Raw genomic sequence first — 23,174 nt, forward strand, 5'->3', positions numbered from 1 at the left:
ACCACTGTGATGTCTAATATTTAAATGTGTCTCCACGCCTGTCTGTTCTTGCAGGAATATTCCCTTTGCCTGAGTCTGTCTTCAGACTCTCTTCTCAGTCGAAAATCTGGGACATGATTTGTATTCATCCTGAAATCACAGGCATTAATTGCTTTACTGCTTTCTGATTACTGTGTCAGCAAAGTAATATAATTTAAATTCTAGAAGGAAGGGATTCCTACTTGGCAAGAGTTAACTAATTCAGGGTGAAAAATGGAGAGGAAGGGTCCCTGCAAATTATACAGTAAGCTTTTAGTAAAGATTATCTTAAACTTATTCTTGATTTCTTATTAATCAACTGAGTTTTTAATCCTTAATTTAAAAAAATTAATGTCACTTTTTCATATATTAAAAATAATAATTCCAAATACCTGTTCGGTGGTAGCTTAATGTTTTTATTGTACAGAGAACTATTGCTAACTTGACTTAGAAATTACATTTCATTTTCCTTGTTTTAAAATAAAACCACATTTAAAACCACTACTGCAGAAACATCCTAAAATATAAACATATACATATGTAAAAAGAACGTAAACTAGAGTTACCCTATAATGGGGCAACAATTCCCCTACTGGATGTCACAGGCTAACAACAGCAACAAGATTTTCTGATATCAGAAATGGGTTACCTCTATTGGAGTTGTTGGTCAGTGATGCCTGATGCACTCCATTACTATTGTTTACTCTCCAGAACAGTAAGACCCTATTGCTAAAGACACCACATACTTGATTCTTAGAACATGGAGAAACCAAGTTTCATCCCTATTGGATAATTTTCACACTGCTGGAAAGTACTATGCTTGCTACCAGAGGGGGGAAAAAGGATTATCAGTCTTATCAAAATGTGAACACTGTGAGCAACAATTACAATCTGTTTGCTAAGATGTGACCACTGGTACAGTAGTGACATGAATGTCATGGGAGTAACCAACAACTTTCTGGTTGGATTTTGAGACCTGCTCCACAATATGGAACCACAGATCACACAGTTATTGAGACCAAGAACATGGGGCCAGACAAGTTGTAGGGGAGACCCTGCTACAACTATTCTGCAAATGAGACATAGTATTAGACTGACTTGTAATGACTTCATATTGCACCTGTAGACTAATTCATCTCTCAAACCTCATGAGAAAAGCTTCCTGTTGGAGTAGATGGTGATTGAAACAGAAACCCACAGCTGGTAAAGGTGCAGAAAATGATGACTGAAGAGTGTTCAGATATAAATGGGACATCTATATCATACCCCATCCTCCTCCTAAGGTTCAGGGATCATTGTGGAAGGGGAGGAAAAAAGAGTCAGAGTCACTGGATAACTACAAGGAAGCAGTATTTTCTGGACACACTGGAGCAGCTGGATATATGAACTCACAGCAGTTGTGACAGCATGCACAAGATCTGCGCAAGTTCAAACCAGACAACACTACCAGCATAGAGGGCTAAGGTGGGCACGAAGTGCCACCCCTAACTGAAGTATTGGTAATTGATAGCCACCAGAAAAGGGAGAGTTGTTTCTCTTTAAAGGTGTGGCCCCTGCCGGGCAGTGGTGGCGCACGCCTTTAATCCCAGCACTTGGGAGGCGGAGCCAGGTGGATCTCTGTGAGTTCGAGGCCAGCCTGGGCTACCAAGTGAGTTCCAGGGAGGCGCAAAACTACACAGAGAACCCTGTCTCGAAAAACCAAAAAAAAAAAAAAAAAGGTGTGGCCCCTATTAGATCTAACATATCTCAGTTGATGTTCACATACCTAAGAGTATGCAGGCAACACCCATAGGATTCAATAGATTTTTTTAAAATTAAGACAGGAAACTGGGTGAGTATGGATATGAGAAAAGATGGGTAAGAAATTAAAATACAAAGTATGAAATTCTTGAAGAATAAAAATATTTCTTCATAAAAAATCCAGATAGTTCCAGAAAGAAGGCCAGTGAATAAAAGTACAAGCCTGATGGTCCAAGATTGATCCCTGGAACCCACATATTAAAAAAAAAAAACCTAGATGTAGTGGCAAGCTTCTGTCATCCCAACACTCCTGTGTTGTGCTAAGTGGAGATAGGCAAATTAATGGGAAGCTCATATGTGCAGTGCTACACCAGAAATAAGACAGATCCTGCCTCAAAGCTGAGGTAGAAGGAGAGAACCAACTCCCAAAATAGTTGTCCTCTGACCACCAGACACACAGGAAAAAATAATAAATCTTTTATAACAATTCAGGTAACTTAACTTTGCATTTCCATGATGTATTCATCAAAACTAAAAGACCAACATAGGAACACCACTAGTCATTAAAATCTTTATACACCCACATCATCTATGAACTGTGGGGGCATGTGAAGAGGACGAACCTACAGATCCAAAACTGCATGATCTCCATGACACAGGACAACAGGATATCCCAGTGAGGAGTCCCAGTGAGAGCCCATCATTGATGGTGTAACAGAGGCCAGAGGCCTGGAGTCAGACCAATGACTCATAGCAATGAACACTAACAAGTAAAGATGAATGGACTAAAGGGTTAACAGTGTGACTCAGCGGGCCACACTATAGCTTCCATGATAAGATTCTTCTCTCTCTCTCTCTCTCTCTCTCTCTCTCTCTCTCTCTCTCTCTCTCTCTCTCTCTCTCTCTCTCTCGGTTTGTTTGTTTGGTTTGGTTTTTTAGATTTTCTTTTTTGTTTTGTTTTAGGAGATAGGTTGCATGGGCAGAGGGTGGATTTGAGGGATAGGGAGATAAGTGGGACTGGGATGCAGGATGTGAAATCCACAAAGAATCAATAAAAGTTAAATTAAAAAATTATTCAGGTTTTACTGCCATTTCCAGTAATAGCATCTTTCTTTTCCAGGATCTTCCCATAATACCAGGCTGAATTAATTACTTGTCAACTCTTACCAGTTTCTGGTTGGGTTTTTTATTTTGTTTTGTTTTTTACTTGCATTTCATATAGACCTGATATCCTATAGAAAGTACTTCAAAGTGGAGTTGTCTGTCTCTCTCATGACTAGACTACGGTTAGGTATTTGGAGGAGGAAAATCATAAAGATGGAGTAACTTTCTCATCACATCACATTGGGGATATTAGACATCCCCAATTATTACATATTACCTGATTAATGTAATGCTAGTCAGATTTCTTAGAAAATTTACAGTTTTTCCTTTACTCTAGTATATACAAGTCACTTTTAAAAAAAATTTATTGAAAAATCTTTTTTATTATTAAGAAATTTTTTATTCATTTTACATACCAAACACAGATCCCCCTCTTCCTTCCTCCAGCCTTCCACCCCGCCAACCCACCCCTCATTCCCTCCAACAAGAAGGTATGGCCTCCCATAGGGAGTCAGCAGAGCCTGGTACATACAGTAGAGGCAGGACCAAGCCCCTCCCCCTGCATCAAGGCTGTGCGAGATGTCCCACCATAGGTAGCGGGTTCCAAAACGCCAGTTCATGGACCAGGGATGGATCCTGATCCTACTGCCAGGGGGCCCCTTAAGCAGATCAAGTTCCACAACTGTCTTGCTTATGCAGAGGGCCTAGTCTAGTCCCGTGGAGGCTCCACAGGTATTGGTCTAAAGTTCATGAGTGCCCACTAGTTTGGTTTGGTTGTCTCTGTAGATTTCCCCATCATGATCTTGATGCCCTTGCTCATATAATCCCTTTTCTCTCTCTTTGACTGGACTCCTGGAGCTCGGCCTAGTGTTTGGTTGTGGATCTCTGTATCTGCTTCCATCAGTTACTGGATGAAGGCTCTATGACGAGAGTTAGGGTATTCACCACTCTGATTACTGGCATAAGCCAGTTCAGGCACCCTCTCCACTATTGCTAGTAGTCTAAGCTGGGGTTATCCTTGTGGATTCCTGGGAACTACCTTAGTGCCCAGTTTCTCCCTATCCCCATGATGTCTCCCTCTAACATGGTATCTCTTTCATTGCTCTCCCACTCTATCCCTGTTCCAGTTCAACCATCCCATTCCCATATGTTCTCATCCCCTACCCGCTACCCTCCATTGCCCCCCTCATCCCCAGTTTACTCATGGAGATCTCATCTAGTTCCTCTTCCCAGGGCAACCAGTGCATCCCTATTTTGATCATGATTTTCTCTCCCCCAGTTTCTCCTAGATCCTCCTCACCTCCCTTTAGAACCAATTTTGTGCTCTCTCTCTCTCTCTCTCTCTCTCTCTCTCTCTCTCTCTCTCTCTCTCTCTGTGTGTGTGTGTGTGTGTGTGTGTGTGTGTGTCTTTAAAACAAATAAACAACAAAAGAAACATTCACACAAAGAACCCCACAAAAACAAAAATCAAAGTAAACAAGCAAAAGACCAGTAAGACAAAAGCACCCAAATAAAGCAAAATGAGACAAAAAGTCTACAAAAATACCATTTAATTTATTTTGAGCTAGCTTTTGGTATGGCAGGTAAATAATATCCACTTCCTTGAAGGGGTAGTAACTGTCATTTGTTATAACTAACTACTTCTAATGCCAATTAAAGTAATAGTCCTGACAATGTAAAAAAGATTAACTAAATAGGCTTCAAAATTGTGACTAAACTATGGACCAGAGTGAAGTCACGATATAAAATACTACTGATGATTACCTTTATATCAGAGTTATTCTCATAATCAAAAACTGTGATTCTGAATTCATAAATTATATGATAAGAGTTATGAGTTCTTTCTCATTAAAATGTATATAATATGCATAATTTTTAACTATTGATAGAAATTCTCACTCTTGAGTCTCCGCATTCATAGTCCTAAAATATTAACTTATCATTTTTAATGTTTGACAGTATTTCAGTGAAGTAAGCTCCCAGGGAAGCAAAGCAAAGCAAGATGAGGCCTATCTCATCTTGCTGAAGGTCTGCCATTAAGTGAAATCACAAAATGATATGGGTCCGTAAAAGGTTTGTATCCCAAACTCACATAACCCATCAAATGTCCGCTCTACAAACCCATACCATGCAGTGGTTCTCAGCCTTCCTAATGTTTTGACCCTTTAATACAGTTGGTATTATGGTATAGTGACCCACAACCATAAAATTTTGATTCCTAAACCAAACAAGGATACAACAAAGAAAGAGAACTACAGACCGATCTCTCTCATGAACATTGATGCAAAAATACTCAATAAAATACTGGCAAACAGACCCCAAGAACACATCAAAACAATTATCCACCATGATCAAGTAGGCTTCATCCCAGGGATGCAAGGGTGGTTCAACATACGAAAGTCCATCAACATAATACACCATATAAACAAACTCAAAGAAAAAAAACACATGATCATCTCACTAGATGCAGAAAAGGCATTTGACAAAATCCAACACCCCTTCATGATAAAGGTCTTGGAGCGATCAGGAATACAGGAAACATACCTAAACATAATAAAGGCAATTTACAGCAAGCCAACAGCCAACATCAAATTAAATGGAGAGAAACTCAAAGCAATTCCAACTAAAATCAGGAATGAGGCAAGGCTGTCCGCTCTCCCCATACTTATTCAATATAGTACTTGAAGTTCTAGCCAGAGCAATAAGACAACATAAGGAGATTAAAGGGATACAAATTGGAAAGGAAGAAGTCAAGCTTTCCCTATTTGCAGATGACATGATAGTATACTTGAGTGACCCCAAAGATTCAACCAAGGAACTGATACAGCTTATAAACACCTTCAGCAACATAGCAGGATACAAGATCAACTCAAAAAAATCAGTAGCCCTCCTGTATACAATTGACAAAGAGGCTGAGAAGGAAATCAGAGACACATCACCCTTTACAATAGCCAAAAATGACATAAAATACCTTGGGGCAACACTAACCAAGCAAGTGAAGGACCTATATGACAAGAACTTTAAGTCATTGCTACTTCATAATTGTAATTTACTACTGTTATTAATCATAATGCAAAAATCTGAAATGCATCCTCCAAATGGATCGCGACCTACAGGTTGAGAAATGCTGCCATGGTGGCAGGTATTTGAGTAGGGATGGCCAAGAAGTGAGCACATATAGACATAAGGACTGTAGTTTTCTTGCTTCCAGCATTTGAAGAAATATAGTCAATGCTGATGCAACCACTACTATGACTGCATCATTTCTTTTGTAAAGCATGTGGGATGCATGTGTTGGCAGGGCATAGAGGATGCTCAAAGCAGTGAAACTATTCTATGTGGTGCTATAATAGTACACACATGTCCAAACCCAAAAGATGTGCCATATCAAGAGCAAGCCTTAATGTAAACCAAGAACTATGGGTGATAATGATGCATCAGTTTAAGTTCAGACAACTACGATAATGTATCTTTCTAGTAGGGAAATGTTGTTAGTAGGAGGAGGTTCTGCATGTTGAGGAAGGGGATCAATGGGGTCTCTGACTTGCATTCAATTTTCTGGCAATCAAAAACTGCTTGCTTAAAAAGAAAGTCTATTGCCCCCTCCCAAACAAAAGCCTATGGGCATATACTATTGTATAAGAGACAAAGAGGTTTACATTAAATTTTTACTTGATAACTGTCATGTTAAATAAAACCATCTTTTTCAAAATATTTAAAACTAATTAATGCTTATAATTATTTGGGCTTTGCCCATAGATGGCATGAGTATTAAGACTTCACCTGCCAGAGCCTATCCGATGAATTGATTGCATTTAAATACTAACAGTACATTTATTCTGAAATCTTCCTCTCAATTATTCTTCCACCTTCTTGTCTTCTCTTCCAAGCCAAAAAGGTCCCTCATTCTTATGATAGTTCAGACACTGATGCTTTTGTCTTAAATCTTAGTGTTAGTCACCACATTAGTCATTTCCAATTTCCTTGAAGCAATACTGAAACCTTCATTACCAAATCCATTACCTGCTATGACTAGAACTGAAATCATCCCTTCTTGACTCCTTGGCCTGCCAAATTTTCAACCCAATAACTTACTGGATATACATGTGAAATGGAGTGTGCCCACAGGAGAGAAAATAGCACATAGAAACAGTGACACGGTATACTATTGCAATTCTGCCGAGCATAATCCCTTATCAGGAAGAAATTTTCTTTCCTCTGCACAATTTTCTCAGTGGCTAAGCTACTATTTTGCAAAATTAAATAAGAGTTATGATTTTTATAAAAAAAAAAAAAAGCTGAGTGTTTCATTGATCAGCAAGAGATGGGTATTGTGGCACACAGTAGCATTTTTTAAAAAGAGAGAGAGAAACTCATCCCCATACCACTCCTTCCTCCTATACCCCCAAACAATATGATTGTTTCAGAGGATATGTTTGCATTTCAATTTCTTCCCAACACACAGTGGAAAAATTGTAAAACTGGAGCCTGAAACCAGAAAGTCATGCAGGGTTTTGTGTGTGCTTTGAAGGGGAAGGGAAAGCGATGAACAGAAAGGAAGCAGAAACCCATTGTGCTGCTCTGGGCTGCAGCCAAACCACCCCACTTACTCCTGTTTCTGGTGCCTCAGGGAGTTTGTTTTGTTTTGGGTTTTTTTTTGTTCAAGCTTTTGTGGCAAAAAGAAAAATGTATTTGGAAATAGGGGAAATCTATTTTGCAAAATGATATTATTTGGTCCAATCCTAGCAACTGGTAATACTACAAAAGTGAAGGCATGGGATTGACTTTTAGAAAATGGTATATGAAAGACTTTCATGTATAATTGTTGTATCTACTAGAGATCAAATAACAGTTATTTATGCTAAAAATTAGTTTTTAATTTTTCTCAACAACTAAATGAGAGTTTTTTGTCCCCACTTTGCATATTGCATGTACAAGAAATTATTTTTGTGGGCTTTCTAGGAGTGAGTCACATAGAGCTACTTGCTTCATAAATTCATGATAGAACAGAGGAGTGCCATGTTGAAACACCGAAGGCCAGCAATGAGCATGAACATTATGAAAGGTCATCTATCAGCCTGCTGATTCCTCTAAAAGCCAAGGCCTTCTCTTTAGGAAAATTCTGTAATCCTAGAAAGCTGGGAAGTTTCAAAAGTCATCTAGCTCTGTCATCTGTGAAACTAGGTTTTTTGTAGGAAAAAAGTCTTGGATTAGTCATTGACACATTCCAAAGAAATGTTATCAAAACATAACAATATTATAAAATGCATCATTTGCTTACAGTCTTTCCAACAATAACCTCCCTGGAAAGATGATAAACGTGCAAATATATAAATATATACATATATAGATATTTGTACTCATAAACATTTGCCTACATGATAATTTATAGCAAATATGTTATATACAGGTATATATCTATATCTAACATGGTATTCATTATTCATATATGTATAAACATAATTTCATTTCAAGCATCTAGCAATAATTGAAAACTTTCCAATTTTCACAAATGTATGAAAATGTAGACTAAATTATGTGACAATATGACTAAAGTATAACTTGGAGGAAGAGTAAATACTAGCATGTAGGAGGCTGTGGGTTCCATCCTTAGTATAACAAAATTATGCAGATCATTTCTAGTGAGCACAAAAAAACACTTATGGGAATGGACTTTGTATTATATAAGGAGTAAATAAGAGATACTTTATATTTAGGTAAACAAAATAAGGTAACAACACCAACACAGAATCCTATTGTCAGAGAGCTTTGTGTTATTCTAACAAATGCTCCATTGCTAGATAAGTAGTGGCTTCCCATATACAAACAAGATGGTTAACTCCTATCAATAAAGATGCTACATTCCAAAACCTCAACTGCCCAGTGTGTACACTGAACTTTTACATAAAACGCCAGTAAGTAGCTTGAGATCATTTAGAAGTATGTATCATTTTGAGTAGATTTAATTAATTACAATATTTTCAGAAACACATTATAATATTATAGAAACACATTAAACTACATGGCAGTGACAGAGATTAACTTCACCAAAAAAATCATTCATTCATTCACCCTTTCTCTAATACCTAAAACGTATGTCATGCCATATTTGATCTAAACTCTGTCTTTGAATGTTTTAATTAAACTGATTTATTTTTCTTATTGGGTTCCACTGAGCACTTGAGAAGCTGTGGAATTATAATGAAAGAAAAATAACATTTTTCTGTTTGATTTGTCATTACTTATGTCAGTAAGGTTTCATAATCAGTTATTTATGTAGAATATTTACAGCATTAGGAACCCCTTTAACCTTCAACCTTCCTTCTTTGCAATCATTTCTTAAGATTAATCTCTCCAAGACCACTTTGTTTTAGCTCTTTTAGGAGACCTGTGATCCTTTTGTTTCACTTCTCCTCCCTTTAGAGTCCATCCCGTCGAAGTTATCAAGACCTTGGCTATTTCTCTTGTGAAATTTTGCACAAATAGAAATATATGCAAACTGAGTAACCATAGGAACGTTAGCTTTTGATTCTCAAACTGAGAACCCCACACTTGAAATATATAGAGGGAAATTTTTCACCCCCTTTCTGGAGCAAGTTCAGAATATGACATCAGAAATTAGAGCCAATGGAATGAGCCACCAGATTTCTTTAAAGGTAATTTAAATGGAAAGCTTACTAGTCTCCACCCATTCAAGAAGTTTCCTAAAAGTAGAAAACCAAAGAAGGGGACTTCAGAAGTCACAAAAGTTCAACACATTCGCCTGTCCCAGAAGGCTTAGTCATGGCTGGGAATCTCAAACACTGGATCTTCAAAAAGGGTTTTGCCTGCTTTGGGAACCCTTTTCCTCTTACTGGGTTGCCTCATCCAGCCTTGATAAGAGGGTATATGCCTAGTCTTATTGTAACTTGCTATGCCGTGTTTGGTTGATATCCCAGGGAGGCCTGCTCCTTTCTGAAGGGAAACAGAGGAGCACTGGATCTGGGGAGAGGGGATGGTGAGGAGAGGAGCTCGGAGGAGGGGAGGGAGGGGAAACTGTGGGCAGGATGTATCACATGAGAGAAGGAAGAAGGGAAAGAAGGAAAGAGGGAGGGAGGGAGGGAAGACAGGCAGGCAGGCATGCCGGCCAGCCCCTGTAGGCCTTTTAAGGCCACGAAGACATTGAAATAGTGACATTTTACTTTACTTTATACTGAAAAGCTTACCTCTTCATAGATACTAAAAAGTCATTTGCTTCAAATGTCAGATTCACTACCACTATTAGAACTTTCTGCCTTATGGACTTTGCCTGCTATGCTGTTCAGAATCTGTTGACTTTTCTTTCTGATTCATCCATCTGACCTTTCCCACTCTTCCCACACCAACTTATGTTGTGTCTGTACTATCAGAATTAGTATAAGCCAAATTCATGTCTGTACCAACCTGATTTTTAGGAATATGGAAAGACTCAATTTGGGGCTTACAGAAATATCAAGCACATAAAGCTTTCTATATGTGAGTCAGAGCTTTAACTTAGAAGTCTTCTGGAGCAATATTCCCAGATAAAAGATAGTTTCGATCCCTAGTCTGAATAGATAAAGAGTCAAATGAGCATGAGATAAATATACTAATGATGTCCTCAAGTACTTTGGCTTGCTAATGTTGGCCAGTTTCACTGGCCTTAACAGCACATGTGTTGAAGGCAAAATTTCACTTCCCAGTCTTTGGGTAATACAGGGTAAGCAGTTGATCCTAGACCTTTTTAGCATGCCTAATAGAGAAGGATTTAAGTTGAGTTTATTATCTCTTCAGTGCAGAAGTCTGGGAAATGAAGAGGCTAGACCAGAGAGACTCAATCCAGCTAGCAGCGTTCCTTTTTGTTTTTCAAGCTGCCCTGACAATAATGCGGCAGGGTGAAAAGATCAGGAGCACTTTATACACATTGTGCTAATTACTGCAAGTACTTAAAGTTGTAATTAGCTTATTATACTGCAGAGATCCTAACATGGCATGTCTTTCAAAAGAATTTCTCTCCAGATCATTAGTGGGAAAGCTAACAACATCTGCTTCAAATAAAATCAACCAATTAGCACAGGCAACTCCACATAGTTTGCAATCAGAGAATTATATTGTGCCAAGTGCTAATTTCAATGTGAATGCTATCTCCTTCTCATATCCCACGCTTCTTTGCCAGCACAGCTGGTGTTTAACACCACTGACTTCAGCGAAGTCTCCAAAAACTTATGTTAATTTGAAATAACCTAATCAGAAGTGTGCAATACAGACTGAGGTTGATCTCAGCTTAATTAAAACTGACCTTGTCATTTCACTGCCTGTAAAACACCATTATCTCACCATTTATCACTCAACTACCACAAATATTCCATTTACGTGAAAACCTAGGAAGATGGGTCCCAAGCGACTAGAGCTATTTTCAGGAGTACTGTGAGCACTGGAGCTTAACGGAAGGAGAGGTCTGCCTATAAGTATGGGGTAACAATAAAAGTAATTCAGCAGACTCAAAATAACTTGTCAGCCCTACCCATGAGGGCTGCTTCTGCCCACTTCCGTTGGCTCGAATGACATATTCACTCCAGAGACTGACAGGCATTAGCAGATGTGAAGGCTTTCATTTTAAAATTAATATCTCACCCAGTACCTTTCAGTGAGCTGAATCGTTCAATCAATAAGCATGACATGGCAGGTGTGATGTGTACAAGGCACTAAATTCTTCTGCCAAAGGTACTAGAAAACATCTGCTCACATGCGTGTGTGTGCATGTCAATGGATGAACTGCTGAGAAAAATGATTGCAAGTGGAATATGTAATATGCTTGTACTCACTGAAATAAAATAAAAATAAAGCAAAATCGTGGTTTTTCTGCATATATGCCATCAAATATACCTTGTTTAACCTGCATTAAGTTCCTAACCCTGCATTGTTTTGTGTGTGGGTGTGTGTTGTCAACTCTGTCAAATTAAACAGCCACCATTCTGGTTCTCTGCACATTAATATGAGTTTTAAAGTGGATTCAGGTTCTCCTTCCAGGTTTTATTTTCATGTTTCCATACAATCTCAGCCAAAACCATATTGAAGGCAAGGCTAAAAAGAAACATTGAAAATTCTGTTTGTGAAACCATTATAATCAGGGAAAGTTTTTTTTTATTTGTCTTCAAATCACATGCTTAACACCAACAATATCATTACTGATGTTTTCTTCCACTCAAGGAAAGATCTTTTTTGGTTTTGTTCTACCCACAGTCAACCTAATCCCATGTCACCATTGATCATATCAACTCTAACGCTGTAGCACTTATTTACAAGAGTCACCTTTTTAATGCAGATAGTGACTGTCTTGAATTGTTGAGTGTGTGGCAGCTTCTGCTTATTTTATATATATGAGTGCTTTGCCTGCATGTGCGTCTGCATCACATGTGTGCCTGGTATGTATGGAGGCTAGAAGAGGGCATCAGATCCTCCGGAAGTGGAGTGGCAGACAGTTGTAAGTGACCATCTTGGTGCTGGGAACTGAACCTGGGTCCTCTGCCAGAACAGCCAGAGCTTTTAACTGCTGAACTCATGTGTGGCAATTTTATCTTAGCCATGCTATAGGAAAAATACTCTTATTTATGAGAATATCTTCTATTTGTGTTGGGCAAATAATGATCATTGTATAACAACATTTGAATATAATTTTGCTGGGTCTATGACTTTAAACATGTGTGATCTTGAGCCATACGTCAAATTTTCCACATTCTAATTTGTACATGAGATACATGATATCCACTTTAGACTGTTAAAGATTTTAGAAGAATCATAATAAATGTGCCTAAAAGAAAGAGTTCAATAGATACTTACTGAATGAGGCTCCTAGAAAGTAGCCAAACATTTAGTGAAATATAAAAGAAAAATATATAAGACCACTTAAGAAGAAATTGTGTAAGGAGAAAGAAAGCAGCCATTACACATCATGCACATTATAAGCCTACATGCAGATAAAAGGAATTATATACATCGAAAACACTGTTTTTAAGCTAGGCATGGTGGTGCATGCCTTTGATCCCAGCACTTAGGAGGTGAAAGCAAGACGATGAGGAAGTCAAGCTCATCCTCAGAATGATAGTGATTTCAGGCCAGCCTTGGCCACATGAGATCCTGTCTCAGACAAATGACAAAATTATCCACTTTTTTTGAGGCATAAAAGTGTTATTCAGGCTCAAAGGGAGGGATCATTAAAAATACCAGTGTGATTTTAGCCAATAGAAATAAGTCAACATGTCTCACTCTGCTTAGTAGATAACTGCCCTTTGAGGAGAAATTACTGGAACTGGTAGAAAGTTTTGTAATGCTAAGGGATAGCTTTCCTGAAAGAAGACTAGATGAACAGCTTCTGATTCCTTTCAAAGAGAAGTTGGAGTTACTTAGGCCACGTTCTTGGATAATCTAATATGAATTACATAGTATATTGAGGCATTATAATTTGATAGTGAGATACTTCAACTCCCATTTTATGAATGTTGTATGATCCTATTCATCAGATATTTCCTGTTTTCTGCCTCTATGGTCCTGTAAAAGTTGTTTCCGAAAATTTCAGTCTACTTCTAATAGCATCATCTATCATTCTGGTTAGTAGATAAGAAAATAGTCCACATCAAGTATTCAGTGTTTTGCCCCTGGCAAATAGCTACTGTTGCTATTTTTACTGTGTCTACCCCTGCTGTGACAAAACAGTAATGTTTCCTAGAATAATCCTGAGCATTGCTCCTTTGTCACATATCAGATATCAGCTTCTCTGTGTGTTCTGCCTCCAGGCTGGATTATTCACCCTCTCTTCTACTTTATAGAACTTGGTGCATATTTTACTGAAGGGTTTTGTCATGATTTGCGTAATAGTTTTTTCATACCACTGCTTTCCTGCCAATTTTTTGAACTATTAAAGAGAAAGAATTTTTGTCTTAGTAATATTTTTGTCCTTAATGTTGACCAGCTGTTTCACATAGTAGAAATCCAATATTTATTGAGTAAAGAAATGGATGGATAAATGTATTAATGTGCTATATAAAGATATATAAGTATTAAATGCATTCTTTGTAATACTAAAATCTTCTGAAGTTCATAATAACAATCTCATAAATTCAAGAACTTAAACTACACACAAAATGTAGATTAACCTCGAGAAATTTCAGAAGTTTTTTCCCAGAGCACTGTGCTTCTTTTAGAATTCTTTGTGAACTCAGCAAAGGACTCTGTCAACGGGATTCTCTTGAAGTTTTTCACATTTGCTACCATTAAGGCAATTAAATAAAGGACTTTCCTACATGCTAATGTCTTTCCTCAAAATGTCCAATTTTGTGAGTGTAACTACTATAAGGCAAGATAATACATGAACAAAATAAATAACATACATACTGGATAATTCTGTTTTCAGTGACAGTCAATTTTATGTTATTTTTACTATATTATTATGGTTACTGTTATCACATTATAGGTTACCTTGGAATTCCATAGAATGAACTCTAAATCAGAAATTAAGAACTTGTGACTATCTCTGCTTCTTTCCTCTCCCTTTATATTAACCTACCTTCTACCTCTATGGCTCTCTTTACTTTCCTTGCTTTTCTGTTTATATCTAAGGATTTCAAGGTAGGATCTACAAATAAGAGAGAACATGGAGTGTTCGTTTGTCTTGGTGTGAATTACATAACTCAGTACAAAATTAATATTTTTCAGTTATATTCCTGAATGGACTCACTAGAATGTGTGTGTGTGTGTGTGTGTGTGTGTGTGTGTGTGTGTGTGTGTGTGTGTAAAACAATAACTGAAGAAGAGCTTGAATGTGAGGGATTGAGAAGGACATAGGAGGAGTTGGAAGGGGTGATAAAGGGATGGAAATGAAATAGAGATAGAGTATGTATGAAATTCTCAAAAATAGTAAATTTAAAAGGAAAATTTGCAACTTCAAAAAAAATCTTCATCAATTAGACAGAAAGTATAACTGCAATTAGGGCAAAATAAATTTTGTTTTTAGTGCTGGCTATATAACCTGGGATATTGTACACCATCAAAAACATACTATTTCACTAAGCTGTAGTCCCAGGCTCTGCACTGAAGTTTGTTTTCAAAATTGTACCTACTGAAACACAATTTATGCAGAATCACACAAACTAAAACATCCCAAAATTCAAACAATATTTTAAATATTAATCATATGACTCCAAAATCTTCAGACCACCAGAAAAACTGTGTTCTGTATTTTGAGACCTAATGTATTTAATCATATACTAATATTAATGTAATTAAAATGTGTATAGCTGAACTGAAGGGTAACTATTGTGGCTTTTCTAAGACTGTCTAAATTCGCCATGTTCTGTCATTGCCTAAGTAGGAATGTACTTTTCAAATAAAATATTCCAATTTAGAATGTAAAACTTTGGATATTCATACATAATTGCAAGTCATCAGTTAACTAGAATAAGCAATGAACCAGAAATTCTATTTCCAGTTATTGACATTGTACTTCTAAACATAAAATCTGATTTGTGTTTTTAAAACAAATATTTGTGGGCCATCTGTATGTCACTCCAGGAATTCTCAACAATGGATTTAGGCCAACATTTCTTCAGCACAGATTGGTGATGGAGATAACCCCTAGTGTCTTTCTTCGTCTTATTAGCTCTTTTTCCTTCCATTTCTCTCACTGGTAAAACTTCTTACTGCCCATGTTATAACAACTTCCATTCCAAAAAGCTCAGACAATGGATGATGTTTACTTCTTGTTTGCAAACAACAGAATCCACAACATTGCCAGCAGATGCCCTTGATTCACAGTGAATGAGGAATGGAATTATAGGAAATCAGTGTGTATTGTGTGTCCAGCTGAGATGGATGCTAGCCGAGCAGACTCCAGGAAATATTTTAGAGCACAAATATGTATCCTCAAGACCTTTCTCACTCTAGGGCAACTCTTTGAGGGCGACCATCTCATGAATACTTTTGTTCAATGTATATCCAGCTCTCGACTCTTAAAAATAACCTTTCATTTCTTGAGGCCTTCTGTGCTACTTTATCAGACAAACTTAAGATGGATAACTAAGGCCACACTTTCAGATAATGTTATGCTTTGTTAGAGAACATCTGGGGTTGCAGGATCCCAAACACAAACAATGAGTTTCTAATAATTTTTTTTCAAATAACTCATAGCTCTCAAGTCAGTGAAGAAGTATTTATCAAGAACTATGAAAGGTATGAGATTTTTACCCATTTATAAGCTGACCAAGCAGTTTTGTCATGGTTTCTCAAATGCTGGCAGAAGACAAGAGACTCCTGGATCAGAGACAAATTCAGCCTAGCCAACAAGTGAGTGTCAAGTTTACAACAATTCCTCTTCATTGGCAAGTCACGTAGTGTTACACAGAGGGGAGACATAGATGGTGCTTCAGCACCTGCAATGGGTATTCAGAATGGCTGAGGAACACTGAGCACAGGGAATCTCAATTGTATGATAAGCAGTGTAAGCTGTGGAAATCATGACAGACTCAAAGAAAATTATCTATCAACTGTATAAGGAAGAGACTTTTACCAGGTGGCTCAAGTATCTTATTATTTGGTACTGTCAGCTAGAAAACCAATAAATATGTGTATACTCGAGCCATAACCACTGGGGGATGAGTTCTGTGGATCTAGAGTGTATCCTCACAACATACATTTGTAAACTATTCCAAGTACAGTTGACATTGTTACTTCTAACAATAACCTTTCTTCCATGTCACAAATGACAGTTTATTTCATTGATTTGTATAGAAAAAAGATATAATTAAAGGTGACAAAGCTCACATACAGAACAAACAAAAGCAAAGAAATAAAAAGGAGAACTGACCTTCACTCTTATTCATAGTGAACAATACTGGTATGTGACTTCCAAGCGTGTGCACATGACATGAGTTCCTACTTTTTGACTTTCAGCTGGGAACTGATAAGGTTACTTTGCTATCCTGAGCCCAGAACTCAGAACTAGGAAGTTATGATCCTACACACTAGTCCAAACTGAAGGGTAATATTCATGCTGAGCAAATGTCCCTGATCTCATGCTATTTTCTCCTATTATGGTCCATTTACCCTGCCCTTGGGATGGTAAGTTTCCTGGATATATAATGTTGAGCTTCTCCTCCCAGGTAACATTCATCTATTGATCTTGTATATTTAGGAAATGAGCATTTATATTGGTATTTTTCATGCTGATGATGCTGAGAGATATTTAAATAAGAATTTCGTGCTAATGTTATTTTTATACTACTCAAGAAAAGACCAGATTATAGCTTTAGTTTTAGAAATAATGTTTTCATTCACATCAGAGTTATGCATGACTCCATATATATATATATATATATATATATATATATATATATATATATATATAAATTTCTTATAACCCATGAGGTTGTAATTGTGATATAGTATGGGTTAGTATATACTTCTTGCCCTCTGAGATCAAAATTCAAATTGCCACATGGATACGAGGATGCCAGACCTACATCCTTCTCCATCGGAGAGACAATTAACCAATTTTAGTCTTTGTCATCTTCAACATTTTTTCTATGTTTGATGTCACCCATGTAGACTTTGAGGTAGCCTATACCCTTAATTTCCAAGGCATTAATTTGGTGAGTATTTACATGATTGTTTTATCATTTAAGTAAAATGGACTCTTGTGCATTATTTCTAAAAGACAAGTAATAAAAAAATTAGAAATCAAAGAATTACTCTAAGCCACATCACATAGTCAATATTAGGTGGTTAATATATCAAGCTTCTTGCTATGCTTACAGAGTAGGATGAAAAAATGGATAAATATAATGTTAGAAAGAAACACCAGTGAGGAAACATTAAATAGTAAAAGATATATTGACAGAGACTTCTAGATGTAATCAACCGTCTTATTAAACAAGAAACACAGAACCAATGCAAAGAAGAAAGCCAAAAGATCGGAGCTAAGAGCCTTACCCTCCTGCTGCAGCTAGCCTCTTAAGCCAAGAGACCTCTCCAAAAGAGACCTACTTCCTGTCTGTTTGTCTTTATATAGACTTTCTGTTCTGCCTTCTCATTGGTTGTAAACCCAAACACATGACTGCCTCGTCACTGCCTGTATATACAGCCCTCCAGGTCTTCTATGGTATTGAGATTAAAGGCGTGTGTCTCCAATGCTGGCTGTATCCTTGAACACACAGAGATCTACCTAGCTCTGCCTACCAAGTGCTGGGATTAAAGGTGTGCGCCAGGAACGCCCAGCTCTGCTATGGCTTGCTATTAGCTCTGACCCCCAGGCAACTTTATTTTTAACATACAAATAAAATCACATTTCAGTACAATTAAAATATCACCATAGAGACTACCTCATAAATGGGATAATATTCCAAATGTTGTTTTTAATGTGATGTATTAAATTTAGCTGGGAGGTGGCAGTGCACACTTTTAATCCCAGCATTCAGGAGTCAGAGGCAGGTGGATCTCTGAGGTTGAGGTCAGCCTGGTCTCTAGAGCGAGTTTTAGGACAGCCTGGGTTACACAGAGAAACCCTGTCTTGAAAAAATAATCTATATGAATTCAAAAGAAGAAAAAAGCAAGGAGATTCCCACCAGAAGGTTGAACACAGACATTTACCTTCAATATATCTTAAAGCAGTGGTTCTCAACCTTTGTAATGCTGTTTTTAATACTTTAATACAGTTCCTTGTATTATAGTGATCCCAACCATAAAATTATTTTGTTGCTACTTCATAACTATAATTTATCTACTGTTATAAGTCATAATGTAAATACCTAATATGCAGGATACTTGATATGCGACCCCCGTGAAAGGGTTGTATGACCAGCAAAAGGGTCACAACCCACAGGTTGAGAACCACTGTCTTAAAGCCTAATTAAAATAATAGTGAATCACTATTTGTATAATGATAAAGTGGGGAAGAATCAATAGCATAAAATTTTGTGTACATAGAAATGAATATAGCTGCAGCCCAGTAAAAGGAAAAGGGTCCCAAGAGCAGGCCAAAGAGTCAGAGACACCCCCACTCCCACTATTAGGAATCCCACAAAAACATCAAGCTAACAGCCATAATATGTCTGCATAGGACTTGGTGCAGACCCATGCAGGTCCCATGCTTGCCACTTCAGTCTCTGGGAGCCCATAGCACCCATATTCTATTATCAAGATGTCAGTATTCAGTTTCTAATATGTTACCCAGAGTCAGTCCTAGGAGAGATTTAAATTCCTACCCTATAGAATATCAAGAAGCAGGTGTAGGTTAATATTTCCTAGTCTTGTTTCTTTGCGTGTTGCTAATTGGAAAATGTCCATATAAATAAAAAAGAAACAATTCAGCAAGAAGGTAAGAATAAGATAAGCAGGATATGCAAATTGGATGTAGGAAGTACTTGTTGATTCATGGCAGAAACACTAGCCCACCAGCCTAGATGATTTCAACATCTGCCAATGCCATATGATCTGCTCCTGTCACTTTTGGTTCATACTTTTAATTTTTCATTATATTATTTAACTGTTTTGTCCCTGACCTTAGAGCTCTGGGTCTTTAAAAAAGCCTCATCTTCACTCACCTTACTTACCCCAAGCATGGTCATGCCACAGGAACTGGCATCCCTTGAAACTTTGTTCTAACTCACTGATGGCAACTCTGTAACTTCCTTCTTTTCCTGTTCCTTGACACATTCTATCCCTCAGTCATACCTGACTTTTCTTTAACTTCTTCAGTATCTAATATTTTGTCATCCTTCAGAGAGTCCACTAAAATACCTAATGAATGTACATACTAGAACTTGGATTTTCTTTTTGTTTTATTTATTTATTTATTTATTTGAATTTTTATTTATTTTTTATTAAGAAAAATTTTTATTCATTTTCCATACCAATCAAAAGATCCCCCTCTTCCCTCCTCTTGCCCCTCCAGTCTCCCCCTCCCAACTCACCCCCCATTCCCTCCTACAAGAAGGTAAGGACTCCCATGAGGAGGTACATTTAGTAGAGACAGATCCAAGCCCCTCCCCCTGTCTCAAGGCTGTTCTAGGTGTTCCACCATAGGTAGTGGGCTCCAAAAAGCCAGCTCATGCAGCAGGGGATGGATCCTGATCCTACTGCCAGGGGGTCCCTTAAGCAGATCAAGCTACATAACTGTCTTGCTATGCAGAGGGTCTAGTCTAGTTCCATGCAGGCTCCACAGCTGTTGATCTAAATTTCATGAGTTCCCACTAGTTTCAACCTGGATTTTCTTACTTTATTATATACCTCTCATATCTACTTAAATATTTACTAATCTCTAAAAAGTACAGTTTGCCATTTTTTGTTTCATATTTATAGTATAAAACTCTTTGCCTAAGACACACAAATGGCAAATAAACATGAAAGGATGTCCAACACCATGTGTCATTAGGGATGTGTAAATTAGATTCATAATGACATATCACCACATGTCTATTAGGATGAGCTTAAAAATGAAACTGAGTATAGACAAGGATTCAGAGTAGCTAGAATTCTCATCACTGTCTATATTAGTGGTGCACTTTTATTCTAGAAAATAGATCAGCACTTCCTTGTAAATAAGGTTACCATACAACTTTTAAATATGTACCCAAGTGTGTATAATTTTGTGTATATGCAAATACTAAAAATATCTTTATTCATTACCACTAAAATAAACCACCAAATGACCTTCATCTGGAAGATGGGCAATAGGTTAAGTATTAATTTTAGAGGAAGTGGAAATTGGGTTTTTTTAGCAATTAGTGTTCTGTTAGCCTTCTCTTCTTTTTTTCCTTATAGATAAGGTCTCATTTTATAGCCCATAATGGAGTGGAATATACAATATTCAGTATCTACCTCCTGTTAGGATTGCAGATGTGTGCCACTTGCTCAGGAATTGGTCAGCTCTTAACTTGTCAAACCTTCCATCAGTTCTATGAACCCAAATCCTTCCAGCAAATTCCTTTTCCTTATCATAGCCTGGCCTGTTTCATATTTAAGGCAACCAGGAACCCTAATGATTCAAAGCACAACCCAAATGTAACAACCTCCTTTAACACCTGTAGACCAAACATCTTCCAAACCATTAACACTCAAACATGGCATCACTTTTACAACTTCATCTTCCTTACGACCCTGTCATTTCTATCTCTTTAACATGTCAAACACCTGTCTGAAATAAATGCATATCTCTGTGAAATTACAGCACCAGACAAACCTGTTTAAATCTCATTCATCTTTTGAAAACTAATTCAGCATCAGCTCTTGCCCTTGCTCCATCTTTTATACCTTGCGAGATTAAGCCATGCCTCACTCTGAACTTTTATAGCACAATTTCCCCATTTACCTATCCTTATTAATGCATTTGACTATTTCTATTGTTTAACCGTCATGTGTTAGAACTTTTTCTTAGAGCTGGAAATACAGAAATAAACCAAGTAGGCATCACCTGCTGTCTAGTGGAGAGACAGACAATGAACAAAATGATAAGTACACTGCATAGGAGGATAAATGGTGATAGCTACTAAAGAGGAAAAAGCAAACAGAGAAGAGGCTGAAAAATGCCACCAAGTATACCATTCCAGAAAAGATGGGCACAAAGGGGTTTATGGAAGAGATGACATTTAAGAAAAGACAAGATGCAAGTGAGGTAGCAGAACAAATATCTGTCTTAGAAAAGATCATTCAAGGCAGAGGAAACAGCATGTGCAAAATGCCAAAGTTTGAAACATTCTACATTTGTTGTAGAATAATGGAGAATCAGAGTGAGAAAGGGAGGAGAAGAATAGCAGAAGAGGTAAAAGAGGTAAGATTGTGAAGAACCTTATTGATCCTGGTAAGGATCTCAGCTTTTCTCTGAATTAGATTGAGAGTCATTGAAGAGTTTTCCCCGAATGTAGTCTAACATAGCTTTACTGCGTCATTCTATATCCAGAGTAGACTATGGTATATGAATACAGAAAGAAGGAGGCAAGAGATTATCATACTTTATCAAGACATTGATGGAAATTGCATAGATTTTAAAGCTTCTTGAGCTCCTTTCAAAAGTAGAAAAAGCAACCAGGATAGCATATGAAAAGAGAGGAAAGATATGGATTGATTCAAAGACCATGTCATTAACATTTTGAGAAATGACTTTCCCTTAGGCAAGAATATCGGGAGGCAGCAAGTTAAATGTGGAGGATAGAAGCTCCACAGAAAATCAGGGAAGATATGGAGATTTCTATTAGTTCTGGGAGCAAGGGAACACAGATATTGCCAATAATAATTACCATGCAAAGGAGGAAAATTCTCGTCCTCCCATTAGAGATGAGTGCATGGGGGGTTGAGGTACTGGATATTCAAGCCCTATAGGGCCCCCAAGAAAGCCAAGAACTCTACATTAAGGACAAACTCCAAGGAAGAAACTCAAGACTAAAGAATAAAACAAGAAACAAAATAGAGAAAGAAATGTGGTGGCATAAGAAGCCAATGGATTCCATTTCAGGAATAGCTGAAGAGACAAGAGAGGGGTCTACCAAGAGACCATGTGTAGTGGGAAGTTTTCTTGTGTCCCACCTAGTCCTGTAACCACTGGGTCCCAAGTAAACACACAGAAGTTTATATTAATTACAAACTGTATGGCCTATGGCTCAAGCTTCTTGCTAACAAGCTCTTTCATCTTAAATTAACCCATTTCTATTCATCTATGTTTGGCTGTGGCTGTGGTATTACCTGTTCTCTCACATCTTGCTTCTGGTGGTTGCTCACAGCATCTCCTCTGACTCTGCCTTTCTTCCTCTGTCTCTCTGCTTGGATTCCCCACCTGCCTCAAAGCTGCCTTGCCAAAGGCCGGCCGAGGCAGCTTCTTTGTTAACCAATGGTAGCAATACATATTCACAGCATACAGAAAGATATCCCACAGCACTTCCCCTTTTCTATCTAATCAAAAAGGAAGGTTTTAACTTTAGCATAGTAAAATTACATATAACAAAACAGATATCAAGTAAGAAATACAGTTACAATATCTAGTCTATTTGCATTTGGCAAAAATAAAGAAAATATTCTATCATCTATCCTATTTTGGGGAGTCTAAAATTTTATATTTAATTTACCTTTTGTCATAATTAAGGAAAACTATAACTATCTAGTCTTCAACTTCATCAAAGACCACAGAAGAATATAATATTACCTGAGTAAACAGGAAGTATATTGTAAGCAACTTCCAAAACTCTAGAAATGACTAGAGACATCTGGTTACCTGGACAGTCACCCAAATTTCCTCTGCAATGTTGGGGCATCCATCTTCAGCCTACAGGCCTAGA

Source organism: Peromyscus eremicus, chromosome X (assembly GCF_949786415.1).
Source record: "Peromyscus eremicus chromosome X, PerEre_H2_v1, whole genome shotgun sequence".
In the NCBI taxonomy this organism is placed as follows: domain Eukaryota; kingdom Metazoa; phylum Chordata; class Mammalia; order Rodentia; family Cricetidae; genus Peromyscus; species Peromyscus eremicus.